Source organism: Ceratotherium simum, chromosome 34 (genome assembly GCF_057802395.1).
Source record: "Ceratotherium simum simum isolate JZ-2026a chromosome 34, ASM5780239v1, whole genome shotgun sequence".
Taxonomy (NCBI): Eukaryota; Metazoa; Chordata; class Mammalia; order Perissodactyla; family Rhinocerotidae; genus Ceratotherium; species Ceratotherium simum.
Window position 1 is genome coordinate 7,740,199 of NC_141933.1, and position 24,745 is coordinate 7,764,943.

Below are 24,745 nucleotides of genomic sequence, written 5' to 3' on the forward strand. Positions count from 1 at the left end.
CTGGCTGGGCTATAAATTAAATTGAAATGAGACCTAATAGCAGGTGAAAATCAATCAAAGTTTAATAACACGTATACATGGGAGAGACCAGGGAAACTGAGTTTCTCAACAAATGGTGGAGGTTTTTCACCTTAAATAGCATATTCAGGTAGACAAGGATGTTGGGGGTGGGGGAGGAGACAGCTCAGGAGTATGCAGATTTGGGGCCCGCCCAGCAGGCATGGCACAGCGGTTAAGTGCGTATGCTCCCTTTTGGTGGCCCAAAGGTTCCCAGGTTTGGATCCTGGGCGCACACAGACACGCCACTTGTGGCTATGCTGTGGTGGTGTCTCATATAAAGTAGAGGAAGATGGGCACGGATGTTAGCCCAGGGCCAATCTTCCTCAGCAAAAAGAGGAGGATTGGCATCGGATGTTAGCTCAGGGGTGATCTTCCTCACCAAAAAAAAAGAAAAGAGTATGCAGATTTAAGTCTTCTCCTTCTGTGCTGATAAGAATTTCCAGAGATAAGGTCACCCCCCCCCCTTTTCCCAGTACAGAGAGGGAGATACCTTTACAAATGTAAATATTTGGTCAACAGAACTTTGATAAGAATGGGCTTAGCGAGGACCCTGCCAGTCTATCCATAGCCAGAGTTAAATTTGTTTAGGCAGTTAGTGGGATGTGCATCAGAGAAAATAATGAAGGTAAAGAGACATATTTTGAGGTGGCCAATTTTGATCTCCCACACAACCTGAGGACCCACATTCCCCTCCTTCTCCTCCTCTCTGGTACTTGATCCTGGGTCTTTACCCTAGTGTTCCTCCCAAGCTGCTCCCCCTAATCCTCTCCAAACCTGGGACACTTTTCTTCCCTCAGTCAGTCCTGAGAACCACCCCTCCATCCGTCCTGAACCCCAGCTATGAGCCGTTTGGGGCCTGCATTTTCTCATGTGCCAAACTGGGGGCATGGTCTGATGACCCCAGAGTTGCTCCTTCTGGAGCCCCTTCCCGCCCCGTGGACTTCCTTCCCGGGCTGGAACTCCTTGGATTGCCCAGCTTGCAAGGCCAGGGCAGAGGCCTGGGCAGGGGAGAAGCAGCCTGCGCCCCGCCCCGCCCCGCCGTGAGGCCGTGAGGCCCGGAGGTTGGCCCCGCCCGACCCCTGCGCCCCGCCCCATCATTCTGGTGACTCAGTCCGCGTGGCGCCTCACGTGACTGTCCTGTAAACATCCCCGGGGCTTCCGGGAGTCCCGGGACCTCGGGGGAAACCCACTGCCTCCCCTCCGCCCCTGGGGCTGCGGCCGGCCGCCTCCCATCAGCGAGGTCCCCTCTCCCCGGGCGGTTCCCAGGTCTGTCACTTGGGGGCGGCCTGTGTCCCGAGGCCAGGGCAGCATCTGAGACGGCAGGGAAGGAGGCCGTACTCCCGGGGGCTCGGGACCGGGGCGGCGGCGGCCAGTGCGCGGCTGGTTCCAGCCTCGGGGAGGGGAACACAGGGTACGTGTCGGCCTCAGCCTCGGCCTTTGAGAACGCTTTTCCTGCCGACTGGGCCCAGCTTGGTCCTTTAATACTGCTGGGGCCGGTCCTGTGGTCCCTGATCCAGAGGCGTGGAAACGGGAGGGATCTGGGCGGGGCTTGGGGCCTCAAGGGTGGTGGGAAGACCCTGTGGCCAGGGCTCCTTCTGGGGGTCCGTAACGACCACAGGGACTGAGGGGGTGAGACAGGGCCGCTGTCCCCGCTTTGTCACTCTGATGCTCCCTTCCCACTCTTCACTCCCTGCTCCCTCACATGGGCCTTAACTCCTGCTGATTCCGCCTCCTCCACTTCCCTTCCCGCACCCACGTTGACTGTTGGCCGCCCCCCCAGGCCTGGGCATCTGGGCGTTTTCTCCGCTGTACCTCCTACCGTCTCCCCTGAGTTCCTCCCCTGAGCTCCACGTCGTCTGCCTTCACGAAGCTTTTCATAAACCAGTCTTCGGTCCAGTCTCATCCATGGCCTTCCTGAATAAACCCAGGCTTCTCTTGGGTTACATCCGGCCCTCTCCTGCTCCAGCTCCTCCTGGCGCTCCTGGCTCACGCCAGACACCCCTCCTCAGTCCTGGTGAACTCCAGTTTGTCCTTAGATCTCAGCTCAGCCCTGCAGCCTCCTGGAAGATGTGGGTGTGAGGGTCTGGCTGCCTGCTCCCTGCCTTTGGGAGAGAGCTGACTCATTCTTGCTCCCTGGGGCCCAGCTCAGGCCTCATGACAAGGGAACCCATGGCACCAGGTGCAGGATGTCTCCTCGGAGCTCAGAGTGCTGTCACCAAGTGTGGTCAGTCCACTTTCCGCCCAGCTCAGACCACTAACTCTGTGGGAAGCTTGGGTCTGCTGAGATTCCTTGGGCACAACAGAGAAGATTTAGAGACGGGGTTAAGTAACACTCCTCAGTTAAGAAACAGTTATTCAAAATTTGAAAATAAGGCAGAGGGATGACTGCCAGTCCCTAAATGTCAGCTGACGAAGATCTTTGGGATTCTCTAGGGGAAGGCACCTCTCTGACCTGTTCACCATTGATGAGGGCCAGAAGATAAGCAGAAGATAAACTGATGGGTAAGATGTAAATAACTTCTGTCAGGGAGAAAAGATGACATGAACGTAAAGGTTTTACTACCCTGTAGGTCATTGGCCAATTTTGTACGTAACTCAGTGAACTTACTTCAGCACTTTTTTGTTGGTACCTCTAAATACTTGTCTTGTGTTTCTCCAGTTCTCTTTGAACCAGCTCCTCCACCACACTGTACCCTCCTTCAAGCATTAAGTAATCTTTGACACGTACTCTATATTAAGGAGAGTCATGCTTCTAGCTTTGAAAACTAGATACTGTGACACTTTTGGAGACTGTCTCACCAAGATGTCCAATTGGACGCAGCTGCCAGAGCCGATTAAACTTTGTTGCAGGAGAAGTGTCTCTCATAGGCTCACCTGAAACACTGCCTCTCCTGCCTCAGGCTTCCGGGCTCCACCCTGTGATTTGTTTATTCTTATTATTTATTTAGAAATACCCAAGTACACAAATACTTGCTTATTGTAAAATTTAAACAGTACAGTTAAAGTCCCTTGGACCATCACCTCCCATCCTAAGCCTGTCCTAAAGGTGACTACTGGTATTCTGTAATATATATATATATATATATATGTAATATATATATTACAGTGTGCAGAGTATGTATACTCCAGATTATAGATATGTATATATACATACATATATTAAATAATGTTTGTATGTGTGTAGAAATACATACCACATATACACATATATACACACATATATGTATACACATATATACACACCCTATTTAATATGTGAGTATAGTATATACATATATAGAAATGTATTATTGTTTTAGTGGTTGGGGGATTTTTTCCATAAAAGATATTATACTGGAGATATTGTTTTGCAACTTGCTTTTTATCATTAAAAAATTGGGTTGGAGGGGCCAGCCCCGTGGTGTAGTGGTTAAGTGCTCGAACTCTGCTGCTGGCAGCCCAGGTTCAGATCCCGGGCGCACACCAATGCACCACTTATCAGGCCATGCTGTGGCGGCGTCCCATATAAAGTGGAGGAAGATGGGCACGGGTGTTAGCCCAGGGCCAGTGTTCCTCAGTAAAAAGAGGAGGATTGGCATGGATGTTAGCTCAGGGCTGATCTTCCTCACAAAAAAAAAAAAAAAAAATTGGGTTGGAGGTCTCTTTTGGTACATGAGACCTACCTTATTCTTTTAACCACTAACATGGCAACACAAACCATAAAATAGCTAGGAATAAATTTTTAAAATGTGTGAGGCTTGATGTAGAAAGTTATTAAATATTTTGTTATAAAATAACAAATTAAAACAAAAGGTAATATTTACATCCTTGTGATTGATAAATTTTATAAACAACAATGATATGTATGAAGCAAAAAGTGAAAGTACACACACACACACACACACACACACACCCCACCCTAGGCAACAGCCCTGTATTTTTCCAGGCTTCTTCTTTATCTTTCTTGGCATATTTCTGGAACTTGCTTTTGGGGTTGAGTTAAAGTGCCTCCTGACAGGGAGCCGAACACATCTATAAATAGCCGTGATGCAGCGTGGGCCTGCAAAATGCTGGAGCTGAGGCACCATGTGCGCTGGGAACCTGCGTCAGGGAGGCAGTCATGAGCGTGAGGGAGGTTTTGGAGAGGGGGTGAGGCTTTAATTAGGCCCGGAAGGATGAGTCGGTGGATAGGTAGGGCAGGAAGTTCCAGGCAGGGGACTTGGTTTGGAGGTGGCATAATCATTTCTACATGGCAGAATCCTGACACGGGTGAGACTGAGGGCCCATGGAGACGAGCGTGGGGCTGAGCTAGGCAGAGGCCCCATGGCGGGTGTCCTGGATCGAGCCTTATGGAGAGCCAGGCTAGAAGCCTGTGGTCATAGCCAGACCTGTGGCTGGAGTTCCAGCCCCAAGAAACAGGAAGGGTCCAGGCTGTGAACCTCCTGTGCCCCTCCGAGTAGGAACTATGGAAGAGCTCCTCTTCATTGCAGAGAGGAAAAGTCTGTATCCCAAAAGGGCCTTTCCAGAATGCTGGAGGTGGGAACATGCTTGGTGCAGGAATGGGAAGTACTTGTGCCAAAACCCCCAGTTCCATGCCAGGGCACTGCCCAGAGGTATAGCCCCAGAACTCTGCAGGCAGCCGCCAGAAGTCAGTGGGAGCTGGTGGGGGAGGTAGATTGGCCTCCTCTGTCTCTCCCATCTCATCAATTGGCAAATGGATTGCTTGTCCTGAGTCACAAGTCCCAGTTCTGACCCTGGGAGTTCCTTTGAGGAGCTCAAGGTCCCTCAGTGAAGTAAAAGAAGCCAATCTAGAGGCCAGCCTGGTGGAGTAGTGGTTAAGTTCTCACACTCCGCTTTAGCGGCCCGGAGTTTGTGGATTCGGATCCCGGTCATGGACCTACACACCACTCATCAAGCTATGCTGTGGCAGCGTCCCACATATAATAAAATAGAGGAAGATAGGCACACCTGTTAGCTCAGGGCCAATCTTCCTCACCAAAAAAGAGAAGTCAGTCTAGAATTCAGATTTCCTGCCCCTCAGAGTCAGGTCAGGTTTATAGCTGGTCTTTTTTTCCCCTCGAGAGACATTGCCCAAATCCCATTACTACTTGTCCAAAGTCGCCCAGCCAAGGTGTGTCAGTGTTAGGGCACTAAGTCAAGGTCTAGGTCTTCCACACCTCCTTCAGTTTCGCCTGAAACTCCCACCGCACCTCAAAAGAACCTAAGAAAAAAGAGTATTTATTGTATCATGTAACTAAAAAGTCCAGAGGTGGTCTCTGCCTCCGGCATAGCTGGACCAGGTGTCCCTGGTTCTCTGCCTGATGCTCTGCTACCCTCTGGCGTGGCTTCCTTCTCAGACAGGCCTTCTCACATTACTTGGATAAAGTGGCTTAGATTGTACATAATAAACAGGAAATGCTTGCTAAACTCGTTTAACGAGTATTAAAAAATTGACAGTTTACTGTGCTTTACTTTTGCTGTGGAATGCTAGAACTGGAAGGGACCACAGGGTTTCACAAGAGGTTCCTAGGGAGTATTTCAGTTACCCAAATACTGGATTCATCAAACCACCACGAAACTGGAAGGAAAAGGCCAGTGTCAAGGTCAAGGCAAAAGAGAGTCAGACCAGGTTAGAAGAAATGCCTAGAAAAGGGGGATGTGACAGTTAAGGGATCAGGGGACAGGGAGAGAGACAGGCCCCAGGAGTCAGGGCGCTGAAGGTTAGTGTGAGTTCAGGAAATGGGCTGAAGCAAGAGGGTCAGACTAGCAGGTTCTCTGCCCAGCCCAGCCTTAACTCAAAGACGAGGACAGCACGACCCTGACTCATTTCCCGAGCTCTGTAACTGGGGGGCTGCAGTGCATGAACCCAATGTGTGGCTTACGGGGGCCACTTCCTCCCTTTCTGCAGATTTTTCTGTCTCATGTGCCTCATGTTGCGTGGTGTCTCTGGTTCTAGCGCTTTTCCATTTTCCAGCTGAGCCCTGCTGAGCTCTTCCTGTGTTCTGAGATCCTTCTGGCCCCGTATGTTATCAGGAGACAGAATCACCTGGGCAGCAGTGGCCAGGAGTTGGGCATTTTCAATTAGAGGGACTCTACATATTTCATGGCCTCCTGTGGGACAGTGGAGCGTGCACTCCTCTACTGGGCCTGCTTCCTGTTCCCTGAAGCCTGTGGACATCTCTGTCCTGGGCATTCCTATGTCCCTGGCTCAGGTGTCACGGAAAATGTCAGCTCATGAAAGGCTGGGGAGGAGATGAGGCTGCAAGATGAGCCCATGGAATCGCCAGGGCTTCCTCAAGCCGGGCTATCTCTGGGGAGCTGCAGGCTTCCAGAAAGCCATAATGGGGGCTGTGGACCACAGTGGGTGTGACAAGGAGGCCACCAGGAGGTCTTCAGCAGGTCCCTGACATTTTGTGCCAGATGGCCCTGTCCGCAGGTGGACGGCACAGTGCAGGAGAAGCCCACTCGCGCTTGCTCAGCCTGCGTGCACCTTGGGCCATCATTCGATGTGAACGTGGGATAGTTATTATAGATTCACAGGAAGTTCCAGAAGCAATACAGAGGTCAGTACCCTTCACCCAGTTTCCCTCAGTCCATTCGGGCTGTGTGTGGGGAAAGCTCTCCTGTGTTTTCCCTTACTGTCATACTTCACCCCATGTCTGACACCAGAGGTGTGGGTTTTCCACACATCAAGCAATTCTCCAACACTAGCTGAGTGTCCTACAATTCAATTCAATTCTGACAATAACTACCAGGAGTTAGCGTCAGATCCCACAAGTTAAGGGCTCAGTCTCATAAGATTGAACCCACTTCAGATGCCAATCTCAAGTCCTAGGTTGTCACCTATACTTCTGACCAATTGTCTATAAATTGGGGTTTCCATGACCCCCTCCTTGGGTTCAATAATTTGCTAGAATGGGTCACAGAACTCAGGGAAACACTTACATCTACTGGTTTATTATAAAGGATATAATAAAGGATACCTACAGATGAAAACCACATGAAGAGATACATAGGTCAAGGTATGGGGTAAGGACACAGGGCTTCCATGCCCTCTCTGGGCATGCCACCCTCCCAGCACCTTAGAGTGTTCAGCAACCCAGAAGCTCTGCAAACCCCAAACTTTGGGGATTTTTATGCAGGTTTCATCACGTAGGCATGATTGATTATTAACTCAATCTCTAGGTCCTCTCCCATTCCCAGAGGATGGGAGTGGGGCTGAAAGTTCCAAGCTTTTACACCTGGCTTGCTCTTTCTGAAGAGCCACCATCCTAAAGCTATCCAGGAAGCCAGCAAGAGTGGCCCCTACAGCATCTTTTTTTTTTCTATTGTGGTAACATTGGTTTATGACATTGTATAAATTTCAGGTGTACGTCATTACATTTCTATTTCTGCATGGATTACATCATGTTCACCACCCAAAGACTAATTACAATCCATCCCCACACACATGTGCCTAATCATCCCTTTCGCCCTCCTCCCTCCCCTCTCCCCCTCTGGAAACCACCAATCTAATCTCTGTCTCTATGTGTTTGTTTGTTGTGGTTTTTATCTTTTACTTATGAGTCAGATCATACAGTATTTGACCTTCTCCCTCTGACTTATTTAGCTTAGCATAATACCCTCAGTGTCCATGTTGTCACAAATGGCTGGATTTCATTGTTTCCTGTGGCTGAGTAGTATTCCATTGTGTGTATATACCACATCTTCTTTATCCATTCATCACTTAATGGGCACTTAGGTTGCTTCCAAGTCTTGGCTATTGTGAATAACGCTGCAGTGAACACAGGGATGCATGTATCTTTACGCATTTGTGTTTTCATGTTCTTTGGATAAATACCCAGCAGTGGAATAGCTGGATCGTATGGTAGTTCTATTCTTAATTTTGTGTGTGTGTGTATGTGAGGAAGATTAGCCCTGAGCCAACATCTGTTGCCAATCCTCCTCTTTTTGCAGAGGAAGATTGGCCTTGAGCTAACATCTGTGCCCATCTTCCTTCACTTTATATGTGCAACGCCTGCCACAGCATGGCTTGATGAGTGGTGTGTAGGTCCACACCTGGGATCTGAACCTGCGAACCCCAGGCCGCCAAAGCGGAGTGTGTGAACTTAACCACTACACCACCAGGCCGGCCCCAGCCATCCCTTTACTTTTAACCTATTTGCTTCTTAAAATGTGTGTTTCTTGTAGGCAGCATTTGGTTGGGCTGGCTTTTATTCAATCTGACAATCTCTGACTTTTAATTGGAGTGTTTAGGCCATTTCATTTAATGTGATTATCAACATGGCTGATACTACTTTGCTACTTGCTTTCTGTTGTTTTTTTTAAAATAATTATTTATTTATTTATTTTTCCCCCAAAGCCCCAGTAGATAGTTGTATGTCATAGTTGCACATCCTTCTAGTTGCTGTATGTGGGACGCGGCCTCAGCATGGCCGGAGAAGCGGTGCGTCACTGCACACCCGGGATCTGAACCCAGGCCGCCAGCATCAGAGTGGGAGCACTTAACGGCTAAGCCACGGGGCCGGCCCTTGCTTTCTGTTTTTCCCCTCTGTTCTTTGTTTCCTTTTTCCTCTTTATCTGCATTTTTAAGATTATTTTTATTACTCCATTTTGTTTCTTTTTTTGGCTTATTAACTATAACTGTTTTGTCATTTTAGGGTTTATAGTGTACATTTTTAACTTATCACAGATATTATACTACATCACGTATAGTATAAAAACCTTACAATATTATGTTTCCATTTCACTCCTCTCTGACTTTGTGTAATTGTTTTCATATATTTTACTTATACATGTGTTATAAACGCCACAATACATTGTTTTGCCTTAAATAGTCAATTATCTTCTAAAGAGATTTGAGTAATAAGAAAAAAGTCTTTTATATTTATCCATGTAGTTGCCATTTCTGGTATTTTTTATTCCTTTTTGTCTATCCACATTTCCAACTTGTACCATTTCCCTTCTGTCTGAAGGACTTCCTGTAACATTTATTGTAGTGTGGATCTGCTGGTGATAAATTCTTTCAACATTTGTATGTCTGGAAAAGTATTTTGCCTTTGTTTTTGTTTTTTTTTTAATTAATTAATTTATTTTTTCACCCAAAGCCCCAGTAGATAGTTGTATGTCATAGTTGCACATCCTTCTAGTTGCTGTATGTGGGACGCGGCCTCAGCATGGCCGGAGAAGCAGTGCGTCGGTGTGCGCCCAGGATCCGAACCCGGGCCGCCAGCAGTGGAGTGTGCGCACTTAACCGCTAAGCCACCGGGCCGGCCCACTGCCTTTGTTTTTGAAATATGTTTTTGCTGTATACAGAATTCTAGGTTGACAATCTTTTCTACTATAAAGTACTATAAAGATGTTTCTCCACTTGTCCTCTGTCTTGCATTGCTTCCAATGAGAAATCTGCCATCACCCTTGTCTTTATTCATCTTTATGTAACGTATCTTTTTTTTTTTTTGGCTGCTAAGATTTTCTCTTTGTCACTGCTTTTAAGCATATCGATTATTATGTCTCTTAATTTTTCTTGTGCTTAGGGTTCACTGAGTTTCTTGGATCTGTGGATTTATAATTTTCACTAAACTTGGAAAATTTTTGGCCATTTCTCCAAATATTTTTTTCTGCCTCCTTCCCCTTTCAGGTTCTCCAAATTCTTGTGTATTTGGCTGCTTGAAGTTGTCCCACAGCTCACTTATAGTCTGTTCATTGTTTTTTCTATCTTTCCTTCTGTGTTTTATTTTGAATAGTTTTTATAGCTATGCCTTTAAGTTCATTAATCATTCTTTTGCAATGCCTCACATACCATTAATCTAATCTAATGTAGTTTTCATCTCAGGCATTGTAGTTTTCAATGCTAGAAGTTCAATTTGGGTCTTTTTTTCCTCTCATGTCTCTAATTAACACAATCAGTCTTTCCTATAGCTTCTTAAACATATAGAATATAGCTATAATAACCCTTTTAATGTCCTTGTCTACTAATTCTATCATCTATGTAATTTCTGGCTTGGTTTCAATTGATTGTTTTTTCTCTTCATCATGGGTCATGTTTTCCTGCTTCTTCGTATTCATGGTCATTCTTTTTTTCTTTTGAAGTTTGTTAAATTGGTTTCAGGTGAAGTAATAGCATTTATTCCTCGTTACTCTATTTATTTTCCAAAAAATATTTTTCTTAAACAGTTGTTTTTTCTGTTCAAATTTCTGTGAGTAAATGTCACCTCAGTCACTCATCACTCTAAAGCCTCTAAAGAGAAGTGGCCATGTGGCCCTGGGGGTGTGTGAGAATAGGCCTTGTGTACCCGGGTTGTAGGCACCCCCCAGAGATACTGCCCACCTGCTACAAAACACACTGGCAAAGTGTTCATGTGTGACACAAATGAACTTTATCACTTTTTTTTTTTGAGGAAGATTGGCCCTGCACTAACATCTGTTGCCAATCTTCCTCTTTTTCTTTTTTCTCCCCAAAGCCCCAGTACATAGTTGTATATCATAGTTGTAGAGTTGTAGCTCTTCTATGTGTGATGCCACCTCAGCATGGCTTGATGAGCGGTGAGTAGGTCCTTGCCCAGGATCCGAACCAGGGAACCCCGGGGCGCTGAAGTGGAGCACGTGAACTTAGCCGCTCCGCCAGCGGGCCGGCCCCAACAACTTTATCATTTATCAACAGACCAAACAAGCAGTACCTGAAGAACACACACACGAATCAAAAGAAGGCTTGAAATAAAAATTAACCCAATTTTGATATATAACCAAATAATTTTATAAGGTGACTATGTGATAAAAAGAGGGTGGCATAACAGAATTAAGCATTTTTCTAGTAATGTATATCTACAAACCTTTGGAAAGGATATGCTTTTATCTTAGGATTATTTAATTTCATCTCTGAAAAGGATCCACTGTCTATTTAAGCATTACATAATCACTCTCTAGTTCACTGTTTCTATGAGATATTTAATTGTTTCTGATAACTTTTTTAATTGGATTCCAGATATTGTGAATTTTACTTCTTTGGGTGCTGGATATTTTTTATATTATTATAAATTTTCTTGAACTTTGTCCTGGGATGCAATTTCATAATTTGGAAACAGTTTGTTCCTTTTGGATCTTAGTTTTGAGCTTTTGTAGGTAAGACCTGGGCAGCATTTAATCTAGGGCTCATTTTGCCTCACTACCTGGGCAAAGCCCTTTGGAGTACTGACCTGATCCCCCAGGAATTATGAGCTTTTCCACTCTGGCTGGTGGGATCTCAGTCTTGTGTGGTCTCTGGGAATTCCTCCTTCTAATCTCTTCTGGTGGCTTTTTCCCTGGCTTCAGATAACTTCTATACATCATGCACTGATCAGAACTCACCTGAGGACCCGAGGGAGACCCTCTGCAGATCTTTGGAGTTCTTGCTCCTTTCTGGTTCTCCGCTCCGTGAGTTCTACCCACCTTGGTCTCCTAGCTCCGTCTGCCTCCGTTCCCCCTCACTATGCTGTGTCCTGGAAATTTTCTCCAGACAGTAAGCTAGGAGATTTATAGGGCTCATCTTGTTTTTTTTCCCGACTCTCACAGTTTACAGTCCTTCACTGCTTGATCAATATCTTTTTTTTTTAATTTTATGTATTTATTTTTCCCCCAAAGCCCCAGCAGATAGTTGTATGTCATAGTTGCACATCCTTCTAGTTGCTGTATGTGGGACACAGCCTCAGCACAGCCGGACAAGCGGTGCGTCGGTGCGCGCCCGGGATCCGAACCCGGGCCACCAGTAGCGGAGCGTGCGCACTTAACCACTAAGCCACGGGGCCGGCCCTTGATCAATATCTCAAAAACTGCTGTTTCTTATATTTTGTCTGGTTTTCAGTTGTTTGAGGTGGCATGGTAAATCCTGTCCCTGTAGCCCCATCTCTGCTGGAGGTGGAAATTTAATGTATTTCCATTTACTTCATTCGCAGTTCTACACAATAAATGAATCAGTGATACCGATATGACTTAATGGCAGATTCAAGAATACATTCCATTCCAATCACCTTCTTTCAGGATATGTTATGCTAACCTCTTCTCTTGCTGTATAATCAAAATGGACTCATGACTTTTCAGCTTTATTATATGTCAGTTGATCTTGGCCAGTGGTCTGCTTTTGATGCTCAAATATTCTCACTTTGGTCAGTGGGATCCCTCTTAGTATGGCGTCTGTTATTTCAACTTGACCCTATTTATCTGTCAAAATCTCCTTCCTTACTGGTATACCAAGATTTTCCAGGCTTCCCTTATTCTCACAGTCTACTGTTCCAGTTCTTTTCTTTTTTCCCCAGGGGAAGATCCGCCCTATGCTAACATCTGTTGCCAATATTCCTCCTTTTTCTCTTCTTCCCCCCACAAAGCCCCAGTACATAATTGTGTACAGCTGTAAGTTCTTCTGGTTCTTCTATGTGAGCTGCCACCACAGCGTGGCTACCGACAGACAGGTGGTGTGGTTCTGCATCTGGGAACTGAACCTGGCGACCAAAGCCAGCGAGTCGAACTTTAACCACTAGGCCGTCAGGGCTCGCTCTGCCCCAGTTCTTGTGAACACTATGTCAAATTGTTGTGATAATAAGACCATGGACTTGAAAACTTTGCAACATGGCTTTTGTTTTTTCCATAAGATCTGTGTGCAGAGATTTATTGTGAAGGGGAATGACCAACAGCAGCTGGAGAATATCCTATCTCAGTTTTTTTAATCAAATTTATTAAGATATAATTTACATACTACAAAATGGACCCATTTTAAGTGTACAGTTCAATGAGTTGACAAATGTAACGACCATCGTAAAGACAGAGTATTTCTATTGCCCCACAAGGTTTCCTGTGTCCCTCTGCAGTCAATCTGCCCATCATCACCCAGCCAGGCAACCTCAGATCTGCTTCTGTTACTTTAGATTAGTTTTGGTTTTCTAGAATTTCCTATAAATGGAATCATATAAACATATGCAAGTCTTTTGTGTCTGGCTTCTTTTTTTCAAGATATTTTTGAGATTCACCCATGTTGTTACATGTGTCAGTAGTTCTTTCCTTTTTATTGCTGAGTAATATTCCGTTGCATGGATAAACAACAATTTGTTCATCCACTCATCTGTGATGGACATTTAGGGTGTTTCCAGTTTGGGGTTATTATTAATAAAACTGCCCTGAACATTCACGTACAAGTCTTTGTGTGGATATAGGTTTTCATTTCTCTTGGGTAAATATGTATAAGTAAATTTGCAAAGTCATATGGTACGTATATGTTTAACCTCATAAGAAACGGCGAAATCATTCTCTGTTGTATCATTTTACAGTCTCACCAGTAGTGTATGAGAGTTCTTGTTGCTCCGCATCCTTGCCTATACTTGGTATTGCTCAGACTTTTTAATTTAAAACATCAACTTTATAGGTTTTCTTTTTTTCTTTTTTTTTTTTTTTAAAGATTTTATTTATTTTATTTTTTCCCCCCAAAGCCCCAGTGGATAGTTGTGTGTCGTAGCTGCACATCCTTCTAGTTGCTGTATGTGGGACTCGGCCTCAGGATGAACGGAGAAGTGGTGCCTCGATGCGCACCCGGGATCCGAACCCGGGCCGCCAGCATCGCAGCGCGCGCACTTAACCACCAAGCCACAGGGCCGGCCCTATAGGTTTTCTTTTAAACATAGGTACCCTCAAGATCCCTCCCAATCACTCCAGAAATCATCTGGACATCCACAGGGAGGGAGACCCTTGTATTAAAACTACAGAGCTTCAAAAGGCTGATAATACACAGTTGGAAAGGCAATTCAAAAGCACATTTTGAAAACAGAGTCAGAATAAATGAGGTAAAATAAAATTGGAAGGAGAATTAGATATACATTTGAAAGGAAAGGAAGTTACGGTATTGTTCAGAAGAATAAGGAGAACTATGGCGTTATAAATCTGTAAAGGATTCACACTGTTTAAGGGAATAAAATGTTTAGGAGCCTTTCTGTTAGGTGGGCATTTATCTTTTAGTATATAGGCTTGTTATGGGCTGAATTGTGTCCCCCCAAAATTCTTATGTTGAAGTCCCAACCCTTGGTACCTCAGAATGTCACTGTATTAGGAGATAAGATCTTTAAAGAGGTGATTAAGTTAAAATGAGGCCATTAGGGTGGGACCCTAATCCAATGAGACTAGCGTCCTTACAGGAAGAGGAGGAGGTGCCAGGGATGGCTATGTAAGGAGGCAGCAGGAGGGCGGCCGTCCGCAAGCCAAGGAGAGACGCCTCAGAAGAACCTAACCTGGCCAGCAGCTTGACCCTGGACTTGCAGCCTCTAGAACCGTGAGAAAACAAAGTTTCTGTTGTTTAAGCTACTCAGCCTGTGGCATTCTGTTATGGCAGCCCTAGCAAACTAATACAAGGATACAAAATTTTATTGATTTTGTCATTTGTTGCTGGATCCAGCTGGACCTGAAGATGGAGGCTACTTCTGGGCTTCTGAGAAGACATAGTGCTGCCCTTTCCCGGCAGTGTGGTTTTGGAAAGCTAGTTAACTTCTCTGTACTGTGTTTTTTTCATCGCTAAAACTGTACTCAATATAACTATACTAAGGGGCTTTTAGGAGGATGAAAGCATCCAGCACCTGGCACATAGTAGGTGACCAATAAACATGAGGCCCTTTCTGTTTTCTCAGACTGCACCTTGTCCAGTGTCTTATAATAACCCCGTATTTATGCTGCATTTTAACTCTATTTATATAATAAGTCTATTTTTCATATTTTTTCTAATTAATAGGCAAGGCAGAAATTAAGATTTCTAATTCACAAAGTAAAAGACTGCGGACAAGTGCAGTGAGTTGCTGGACATCACAAAATGAGGCTGTGACAGTCGGGAGACAGGCCAGACCTTCCCTGGGCTCTTGGCAGCGTCCCCACATTTTGACATCATCGCCACCTGGTGAAGTATGCCAGGCTGTCTGTCCTACATAAGTGGCCTCAGCAATTGTGCCTTTTGAACTCTGCTTTTTAATTTCTCCATATCCCTCTTTTGGGTCACGCAGCCAACTGCCTATGTGCAGCAGTCCTGCCACCCCTTGGTAATCTGTTGTTTCTTAGTGGCTCTGGACTTGGAAATCAGACTCTACTCGACAGAAATGTACGTAAAACAGAAGTCAGTGAGGTCTGAGGTGGGGATGCCAGGAGCTATGTTCTTGTATCTTGAGCTATTGATTTTAACTGCTCAGAGGCCTTCAGGGCTCCCTTTTAGGGTGTGGAAGACTAGCTGCTCCAGCCCACCTGCCCGATCCCAGCATAATCTCACCAACAGCTGTGGCACAGTCAGTGCCTATCGAATAAATGGTTTAGTGGTTTTGAGAATTGTCAGATTTGATGTTGCCCCCAATCATGCCACCAAAGGGCTCGCCCCAAGGTCACCAGGGACTCCAGTCTCTCAACCCAGTGGACAATTTTCCATGGCTGTGGGCTCCAGGGAAGAAAGAAACCAAGCATAGCCCCAAGGTTTCCAGCCAGAGCTGCCATCAGCTGCAGTTGGATAGATTTTGACGAAAGACCAGCAGCTCCATTTTGGAGTTGGGAAAGAGAGGTCTGGCTGGAGGTACAAATTTGGGAGTTAGGAGCATATTAATTCTAATTTAAGGCCAGGAGACCAAGAGGAATGTGCACCAAGGGAAGGAGTGTAAACAGAGAGCAGAGCCCTGAGGAGCTTCAACATTTAGAATTTGAGAGGTGAAAAAGAAGCGTAAAGCAGGCTGTGAAATAGTCGCCAATGTGGTGAGAGAAAAGCAAAAGAAATGTTTTCAGAGGAGGGAGACGTCAACTGTGTCAGGTTCTGTTATTAACTGCCTTGAGACTGCCGTGCTGGAGAGGTCATCCATAGCCCACCAGAGCTCCCAGCTTAAACCAGGCCCCGTGGCTGCCCTGTCAATGAGCCATCATGAACGCCCAGCCCAGCTGAGCCTTCAGATTGACTGCAGCCTCAGAAGACATGTGGCTGCAACCACATGAGAGACTCCAAGGGAGAACTGCCCAGCGAAGACCTTCCTGAATTCCTGACCCACAAAACCATGAGCAAAATAGAATGGTTGTTTTGAGCCACTAAGTTTTGAGATTTTATGAAGCAAGACCTAGTCAAAGTTCTTAGACTGTGAATGCAAAGATCATGTGTTTGTTTATCAATGAATCTTCAGGCACACAAATGCCTGGCATAGCCCAACCATTCAGGAAATACTTGTTAAATGAGTAAATAAACCCAGGAATTTGTCTTTTGGTTATAAGTTCCTAGGGAGGAGGGACCGTATCTTAGTCATCTGAATTTTAGAATCAGACTGTACTACTACTGTTTGTATCATTGTACAGTCATGCACTGCATAATGATGTGCCACACATACAATGGTGGTCCCAGAATGATAGTACCATACAGCCTAGGTGTGTAGCAGGCTATACCATCTAGGTTTGTGTAAGTATACTCTATGATGTTCACACAATGACGAAATTGCCTAATGACGCATTTCTCAGAACATATCCCCATTGTTAAGAGTTGCATAACTGTAGTAGGAGGGGCTTTTACCACATTTATCCTGTTTTCTTTAATTCTCCCATGGGAGATATGAGGTGTGGTACGTAAACTCTAAGATGGCCCCAACTGTAACCAAGCAAAAAGGGGCTCATTCTGCTCACTGCAATCCAGTGTCAATCAATTGCAAACAAGCTGGTGGTTGAAAATGGGAAATTTATACGATTAGCCCGCATAATCGGAAGATGGTGGACTAGTGTCCTGAAAAAAACCATCTTAAAATCATACAGAATCTGGAGGCACTTATATAGGAGAAATAGGCAGGGAAGGAGGAGGTTTAGGGATGTTGATCATCTGGTGTGATGAACTTCAAGGAGCCATATTATCTCTTTCTTCTGTCATTCGTGATGGGTACCAACACAGGGTTTTTCTTTCTGGAGGTCATCATGTTCCTGGGGGACTCAGAGAACAAAGTTATCCTTATCACAGCTGGGGGATATACGTAAGCAAGAGTCATAGAACTAGCAGATCATGTATTTTGCAAAAGTGAGAAGTGCTTAATCATCTAGGCTACGTGCAGGCTAGAACGCATTCTCAGAGATGAGTGAGTCAAGGTCACAGTTACAATATTGCTTCCTTTCCGTAAGATGGCTTCCCTCATGCTAACGTAAGATCTAGCTGTTACACAACGATCCCCACCTCCTGGTATTCACACCCTAATGTGGTCCCCTTCCACACTGTATCAGGGGCAGTGTGACTGTTCTAAAATATAACGTATTAACAGAAAACCTGAGGTACGGTAAGGCCAAAAGATCAGGAAATAACTGCCATTGAACAGATAGTTTGTTACAGTTCCCAAGAGGAGGGGGCATGCCACATCAGGGGGTCAGGGAGGCACACGGGGTGGCAGTGAGGTCAGTTTGGGGGGAACTGTGGACAAGAGCTTTTATTACGGTTTCTAGGGAAGGAATGGGTGAGGCAGGATAAGCAGGTTTTGGATTGGCTAGTTTGAATAATTTCATTGTGCTCTGGGGCACAGGGGTTGGCCCTGGTTGTCTAATACCTGGCACTGAGGTCATTAGTGTAGATGGATAGTGGCCTAGAGCCTGATAAAAGAGGTGGTTGGCAGTGTGGGCTCTGGATTGGTTGGTCTGTATTTGAAAAGCAAGTTCTCAGGGAGTTATTTACTATCCCTAGGAATTGGCTAATCCTGGGAGGGGCAGTCCCTTCAGGGTCAGCAAAGCCCCAGATGTCAAAGAATTGGAATACAGAAAATAAAAGACATGGTTAATACAGTGACCAACAGAATATGACAGAAGTGATGGGATATCACTTCCAAGATCAGGTTATAAAGATACTGTGTCTATCTTCAGTGTGTTCTCTCTCCCTCTCTCTCATCCTACTCTAGGAGGGTCAACTACCAAGCTGTGAGAAGTCCTATGGAGAGGCCCATGTAGCCAGGAACTGAGGCCTCTTGCCAACAGCCATCTGAGTGTTTCATCTTGCATGTGGATCCTCTAGCCCCAGTGAAGCCTTGAGATGAATGTAGGCCCAGCTGACAATTTGACTGCAACCTCTTAAGAGATTGTGAGCTGAAACCACCCAGCTAAGCCATTCCCAGATTCCTAACCCACAGAAACCAGTGAGATAATAAATATTTGTTGTTTTAAGCCACTACAATTTGAGGTAGCTTTAATGCAGTAACAGATAACTAATACCTATGGTAATAGCCTCATTTTATGGATGAAGATGGTGAAGCTCAGAGGGACAAGGTGACCAGATCAGTGGAATGAACAAATGACAGAACTAGCTTGCAGCCAGAGTAGGACCTTGCACGTGGTATGTTGCTGACAAATATTTATTGAATTGGCCCAACCAATCATTTTTTTCTGATATCAAGGCAACAAAGTTGAGGTACAAAAGTGACCAGTTAAAACCAACTATTATAAACACAATAACAGTCTGTGTGCCTAATTAAGTGTTATGGGTCCCAGGGACATCTGTTCCATTAGGTGACTCGCTGACCCAAGGAAAGGCAAAGGCCTGTGTATGTGAACATTTGTCCTCTTTGTTGCCCAGAATCCTTTTCTTATTTTTGGGGAATCCCAAAACAGATAAGAAATAAGGCTTGTATCAGTCAGGGTCCAATCAGGAGAGAGAAACCTCACAGTAATTTGAACAGTGATTTAATATAAAAATTATTAACTACAACAGGTGATTGGAATGAAGAACTGGCTAGTAAGAAGTAAGCACTCTAAAGAAAGAGCAAGTATAAGGAGTGGCCACTACCCCCAGGGCTGAAGTAGATGCCCAAGGAAAAGGCTCCCCACTGAAGGGCTGAAATCCAGACCTTGTTGGATAGGGCATGGTCCGGGCTTACAGAATAGCAGAGAAATTGCTACAGTGCCGCACGGGCAGAATTTGCTGGAAATCTGCCCTTTAGGGTACTAGAGAAAGCTGTTCATGGGAAAGGGTCTCAGCAGAAGTACTTCCTTACAAAACTGCCTGAAGGGGAAGCTGCTGGCTCCTGGGTGCTGCTGACTGCTGGGCACTGCAGGAGCCTGGTAGGAGAGAAGCCACTTGCACTGCAGGGGCCTGCCGAGAGAGCAAACCAGGAAGGAAAACTCCTTTCTTCTGCAATGTGTCTCCAGTGCCATCTACCGACAAAATTTAATATCATGCCTGCTGTCAGAGGAAAGATATTTAAAGGGCTCAGATCCATTTTGGAGAGCAGACAATCAAGGATGAATTTGGAGCTGAGAAGCAATAAATCGATAACTAGCACAACCCAGCTCAAACATCCACAGAAATTCTACAGCTCAGGCACATTTTGCTCAAGGCAGAAAGTGACAGTTTTTCCATGGCTTGAGACAAGTGAAAAAACTAATCATGGTAACTAACTCCATTAGGCAGAAGTCTCAAACTACAGTTGGGTAGCCAAGTATGTAATAAAAACAAGTACAATGGGCCAGGTATATGAAAAATCAAATGCCAGCAGAAAAAACCCACCTAAACTTATTTATTGAACCACAATGCAAGCATATAACATACAAAATTTATAATACTGGATATTTCAAAGATAAAATTTTAAAATACACATCAAAAAATAGAAACGTTTATTAAAATTTTCTTTCATAATCTGTTACTCCCTTGATTTCGAACCAGAAACTTGACACCTTTTTTTCTGCACCAAGATGTCAATGTCTGGTCTCATATTTTGAGTTGCAATGTGTAGAACTGAATTCAATCTTGTATCCTTTAACTGGGAGCGAAATTTAGTTTTACTCAATTTCATAACAGAAAACAGCTGTTCACAGACATAGGTGCTTCCAAACATGGACAGAATCTTTGCACAATGGTTTCCATATCTAGGGTAACTCTTGCTGAGGTATTTGTAGAATTCTGGTATTCCAATGTCATATTTAGTTTTCAGTACTGTATTACACTGCAGTTCAATAACTTCCATTTGTAATTCTTCATTAACACTATCAATGTTAATTGAGAAAGGTGAACTAAACAATGTGAGTTCATTTTCATAGTGTTTGAAATCAAAGAACCTTTTTTGGAATTCAATCTTCAACTCTACAATTCTGGGGATGTACATTAAGCCATCACTTTCATTTCTGGAAACTGATCTTAGTGTAGGAAAGTGAGCAAGATTATTTACTGCCAAATGAGTTTCGCAAAGCCTCAATTTTGCTAGGAAAGAGCAAACTGTATCATACATTTGTGTAACTACTTGTGAACGTCTTTGCAGAGATATAGTCAAAATGTTTAGATGGTTTGTAATGTCAACCAAAAAGGCCAAGTCTCTGATCCAATCTTCACTGGCGAGCTGGGGAAGGGATCTTCCCTTGGATGACATGAACGAATCTATCTCTTCTGTTAGTTCAAAAAATCTCTTCAGTACCATGCCATGACTAAGCCACCTTACCTTTGTATAGTAAAGGAGATTACCATACTGTGCATCCAGTTCCTCAAGCAAAGCACTGAACTGTCTGTGGTTGGAGCCTCGGGAACGTATCCAGTTCACTGTGTTAATCACTACATCCATGACGTGTTCTAGTTTTAACTTTTTAGTACAAAACAATTCCTGATGAATAATGCAGTGAATGGATTTAAGTTCTGCTTCCTTGGAAAACATTCTGACCTTGGATTTAAGTTTTGCAACAAGTCCATTGTTATCACAGACCACTGCAGGAGCACCGTCTGTGGTCACACTTACTAATTTTGACCAGTCAACGTTAAATTTTTCGAGACTTTTCTCAACATACAAAAATAAGTCATTTTCAGATGTTGGGTCTGTCATGGGTACCATGTCCAAAAGTTCTTCAGTGATGTCAAAATTCTCATCAACACCACGTATAAATATAATTAACTGGTTCGTATTATTTATATATGTGCTCTCATCAACTGCAATAGAAAATGTCACAAATGATTTCACTTTTTCTCGCAACTTGTCCTGTAAGTTTTCAGCCATATCTTTTACTCGCTGAGCAACAGTATTTCCAGTTAGACTTATGTTTGCAAATGCTTGTTTCTGTTCAGGACACATGATTTCGGCTGCACTCAATAGATAGTCTTTTATAAACTCACCATCTGTAAAAGGTTTTGATGCCCGGGCAATTTTTTCACTTATTACATAACTGCATTTCACAGCAGCATCACTTATTTTATTTGCATTCAATGATAAATGCTGTAGAAAGTTTAGTCCTTTCTTTAGTTCATTGTTTTTCATCATGCATCTTTTCTGTATACCAGTCAAAACTATTAACTATGGTTTGTTTCATAATGGCGTCTTAAGTTGTATTCTTTTGACACGGATAAAGTTTGGTTACATATTAAACACATAGGTCTATTCTTTACTTCCACAAAGAAATAAGCTCGCTCCCACTTTTCTTGAAACACGCGACGCTCTCGATCCATCTTTCGTTTTCCCACTTTTGATAGAGACATAGGTACAAAAAGAGAGTTCACTTTTCTTTACTATAAAAGAAACAACAGCACAAGCCTGAGGATAAAGGGTAACTGACACTGGTTGTGAGGAGCAACAGGGAGGAGTGGGGACTGTAGCAAACTGTAGAACTTTCCAAAGGGAGCAGGCACTAGTCAGCTAGGCAGATTGTCGGTATGTGGGACCACAGGCCCACTGTCACCAGATCTTCCAAATTTTTGAAGCAAAGCCAGTGAATTTTAACACAAAATCAGCTGACTTTTAGATATTGTAAATTAAAACAAAAAATGTTAGACATCTTGCAGGACAAATAAAATAAGTCTAAGGGTCATGAATAGTCCTTGGGCACCTGTTTGCGGCCTCTGTAGCCCCACTCACCTCCTAGCATGCGGCCAACCACTTCCAGGGTCGTCAGGGCTTCCACCCCACACTGACCCAGGGTGGCTGCATCCTGTAGCGGAGAACCCGCCGGAAGCACGACCTTATCTTCGGGGGGGGGGGGGGGGGGGGGCCCTCCAGGGAGGCTACACGGGCCTAGGGAGAAAAGGAAGAGTCAAGAGTGTTCTCTGAGGAAGACACAGGACGACACGCAAAGGGTGGGTGGGTTAGGGGCGCTCAGGGATACACTCTTATCTTTACCTTGATCTGAGCAACTGTCTCCAGGCCGGTCACTTCAAGAGTGTGCAGCTCCCGGGCGCGGACAAACAGCTGCATGTCGGCGACTTGACGACAGACAAAAGTGAGGTCAACAGCTGAGAGAGACAGGAGGAGGGGTGTGGGAGTCCGGGACAGTTCGTAGGGCCGAAGTGCGCTTGTGGACAGGACAGCATCCTAGGGGACCCGTGGCGCAGAGCTGACCAGAGCCCGCAGGAGAGGCACGCGCGGGGCGGGCCAGGCCTCCCGCCAGCCCGGGGTCCTGCCCCGCTTCCCCGTTCCCCCCGAGCCCCGCAGCCGCCAGTCCCTCAGGTGTCACGTTTCAGTTCTACGCGGATCTTACCTGGGACGCTGCCCCGCGCCGCTGTAACCATGGAAACGGAATCCCGAGGCTACAGAGCAAGCGCGCCAACACACCCGCCACTAGGGGCGCATTGCGTCACTGCCCCGCTCCGCCTCACGCCCTCCCCCGAGGCCACGCCCCGTCCGTCTCGCCACGCCCCCCGCCAGCCGCGCAGGCGCACGCGCTGTCCAGGGGGCGCCGAGGGTCTCGGAGGAGGCTGTCAAGATGACGGTATCTGCGCTGCGGCCCGTTGCGCGTGGAAAGCGAACTCCCTGCCGGAATGGGACGCGGCAGATGATGGGAGCCGCTTCGCCTAGCACTCAGACGGAAGCCCAGCTATTTGTCTGGACCTTGGAGCAAAGAGTGCTCCGCTGGAACCCCGGTTTTCTCATTCGAGGTGGACATCTCTGTTTACGCAGACAGGGTTAGGGTGCAGGGCGAGAGTGGAGCTGGTGAAGGGTGCGCAAGGCAGACGGTACGACGGTGGGGCTTCAGGTGCGGCCAGGATATAGAGGGCGCAACCCGGGGGGTGGGAGGGCCCGGCGAGGTCCCAGGTGGATGGCCCCACCTACAGGGGTGGAGATGGGACTGCCCAGGATCAGGGGGTCCCGGAGCCTTGGACCCCCAGCCCACCCCGCCTTGCAGTCCCTTTTCCATTGTAGCCCTCAGGCCTAGTCCAGAGCTGGGGTGTTGTGTTGGGAAGAGAAATACTCGAAAAGGTTCCTTAAGGCAGAATAGTTAGGTCATAGATTGTTGGAAAAAAAATGTAGGTCTGAATCCCAACTCAAAATGGACCCTCTCCTGGCCTAATTCTTCTCTTCTGTGAAGCTGGGTAAAAATAATTACTGTCTTGTAAGATCGAAAGAAATATGTATGACTCTCACTTAGCATAAAACCAAAACTGGAGAAAAGCCTGTCCCAGAAAGATTTTCAAATATTGACAACTTGAGATCTTGGCCTGGAGTAATAGTTCAGACTTTGGAGCCAGACTGAGTTCAAATCCCAACTTCATAGTTTGTAATTTGTATGACCCTGGGCAAGTCACATCGTCTTGGTACCTCAGTTTTCTTCTCTGAGAATGGAAATAATAGAACCTACTCATATTGTTATGAGAATTGAGTTAATATGTTTGTAAAGCATTTAGAACAATATCTGGCACAGAGTAAGTGAAATGTGAATTACTGTTAATAAAAAAACAGAAATATGTTGAGTTAGACTTGTGATCCAAACATTTTTTCCTAATTCTTCAAATGCATCTCCTCACTTGAGCCCCACAGATGGGAGAAGCAGAATCATCAGAGCCCAACCCTTTTCCAGCCTTGTATCCCACTAGTCTCCTGGACTCCTGGCAAACTGAACCCAAGGCTTTTCCACATCCAGGCCTTTGCTCCTGCTTTGCTCCCTACCTGGCACACTCTCCCTATTTCACCTGTTGAGTTTCTGCCCGTCCTTGGAGGCCAGTGGCTGAGAGGAAGGTAGTGGTTTCTTTGCTTCAGACACAGACCCAGGGGCTGCCTAATCACCCTACCGTGGTGGAGTCTCTGGTTGAGTGCTAGTTTGTGGAGCTCCTGCTGCTCCCAGAAGCATCCCAAAGCCCCCAAAGCACACATAATATATTGTCATCTTGAGTGGGTGGCACCTCCGCCCCATGTAAGCCCAGGACCAGCTTGCAGGCTGTGGGGGACCTCCAGGGGTACCATGAGGACAAGAGTATCCACCACCTTGGCCCTTGGGATTTGCTGAAGAGCCCTACCCCCACACCCCATAGTCTCCCACCTTAACTCAACCTGTGGTCGGCCCAGTGGAAAGAGGACCTGTAGTGAGATCTGCCTCAGGCTCTCGGTAGGGGCCAGAAGTAGAGCCCCCTGTCTCCTTGGTGCCCATCCACACAACTGGGACAGGGCCTTCCCACATGGGAGAAGGTGAAGCACAGAGAAGACCAAGTGCTTGGATGCCCCTAGCAGGCCTGTGTTCTTGCTGTCACCTTCCTCTCCCATTCCTACTTGTGGTTTCTAATTCAAGGACATGTGGTGTGATGAGAAGAACACAGGTATGGGAGTTGGTGGATCTGGGTTTGATTTTGGCCCTGCCACTTAACTGCTGGTGTGATCCTGAGTTAGTCACTTAGCCTCTCCCCAGCCTCAGTTTCAGCAAAATAGAGCTAACGCTATACCTGACCTCAGAGTCAGAGCTGTTCACCTCAAAGCTGTTCAAAGGATAAAATGAAGATCCTCATAAATCACTTAGAACACTGTTTCTTTGTTCAGAGATTATCTGA

At 45.6% G+C, this 24,745-nt stretch overlaps 1 long non-coding RNA gene across 1 annotated transcript; it reads left to right on the forward strand.

Annotated features, from left to right (window-relative positions):
- Window positions 1–1,188: 1,188 nt before the first annotated feature.
- Window positions 1,189–18,190, forward strand: LOC147912531 (uncharacterized). Its single transcript, XR_015549706.1, has 3 exons — window positions 1,189–1,326; window positions 2,494–2,562; window positions 17,925–18,190. It is a non-coding gene; the product is annotated as an uncharacterized LOC147912531 (long non-coding RNA).
- Window positions 18,191–24,745: the final 6,555 nt, after the last annotated feature.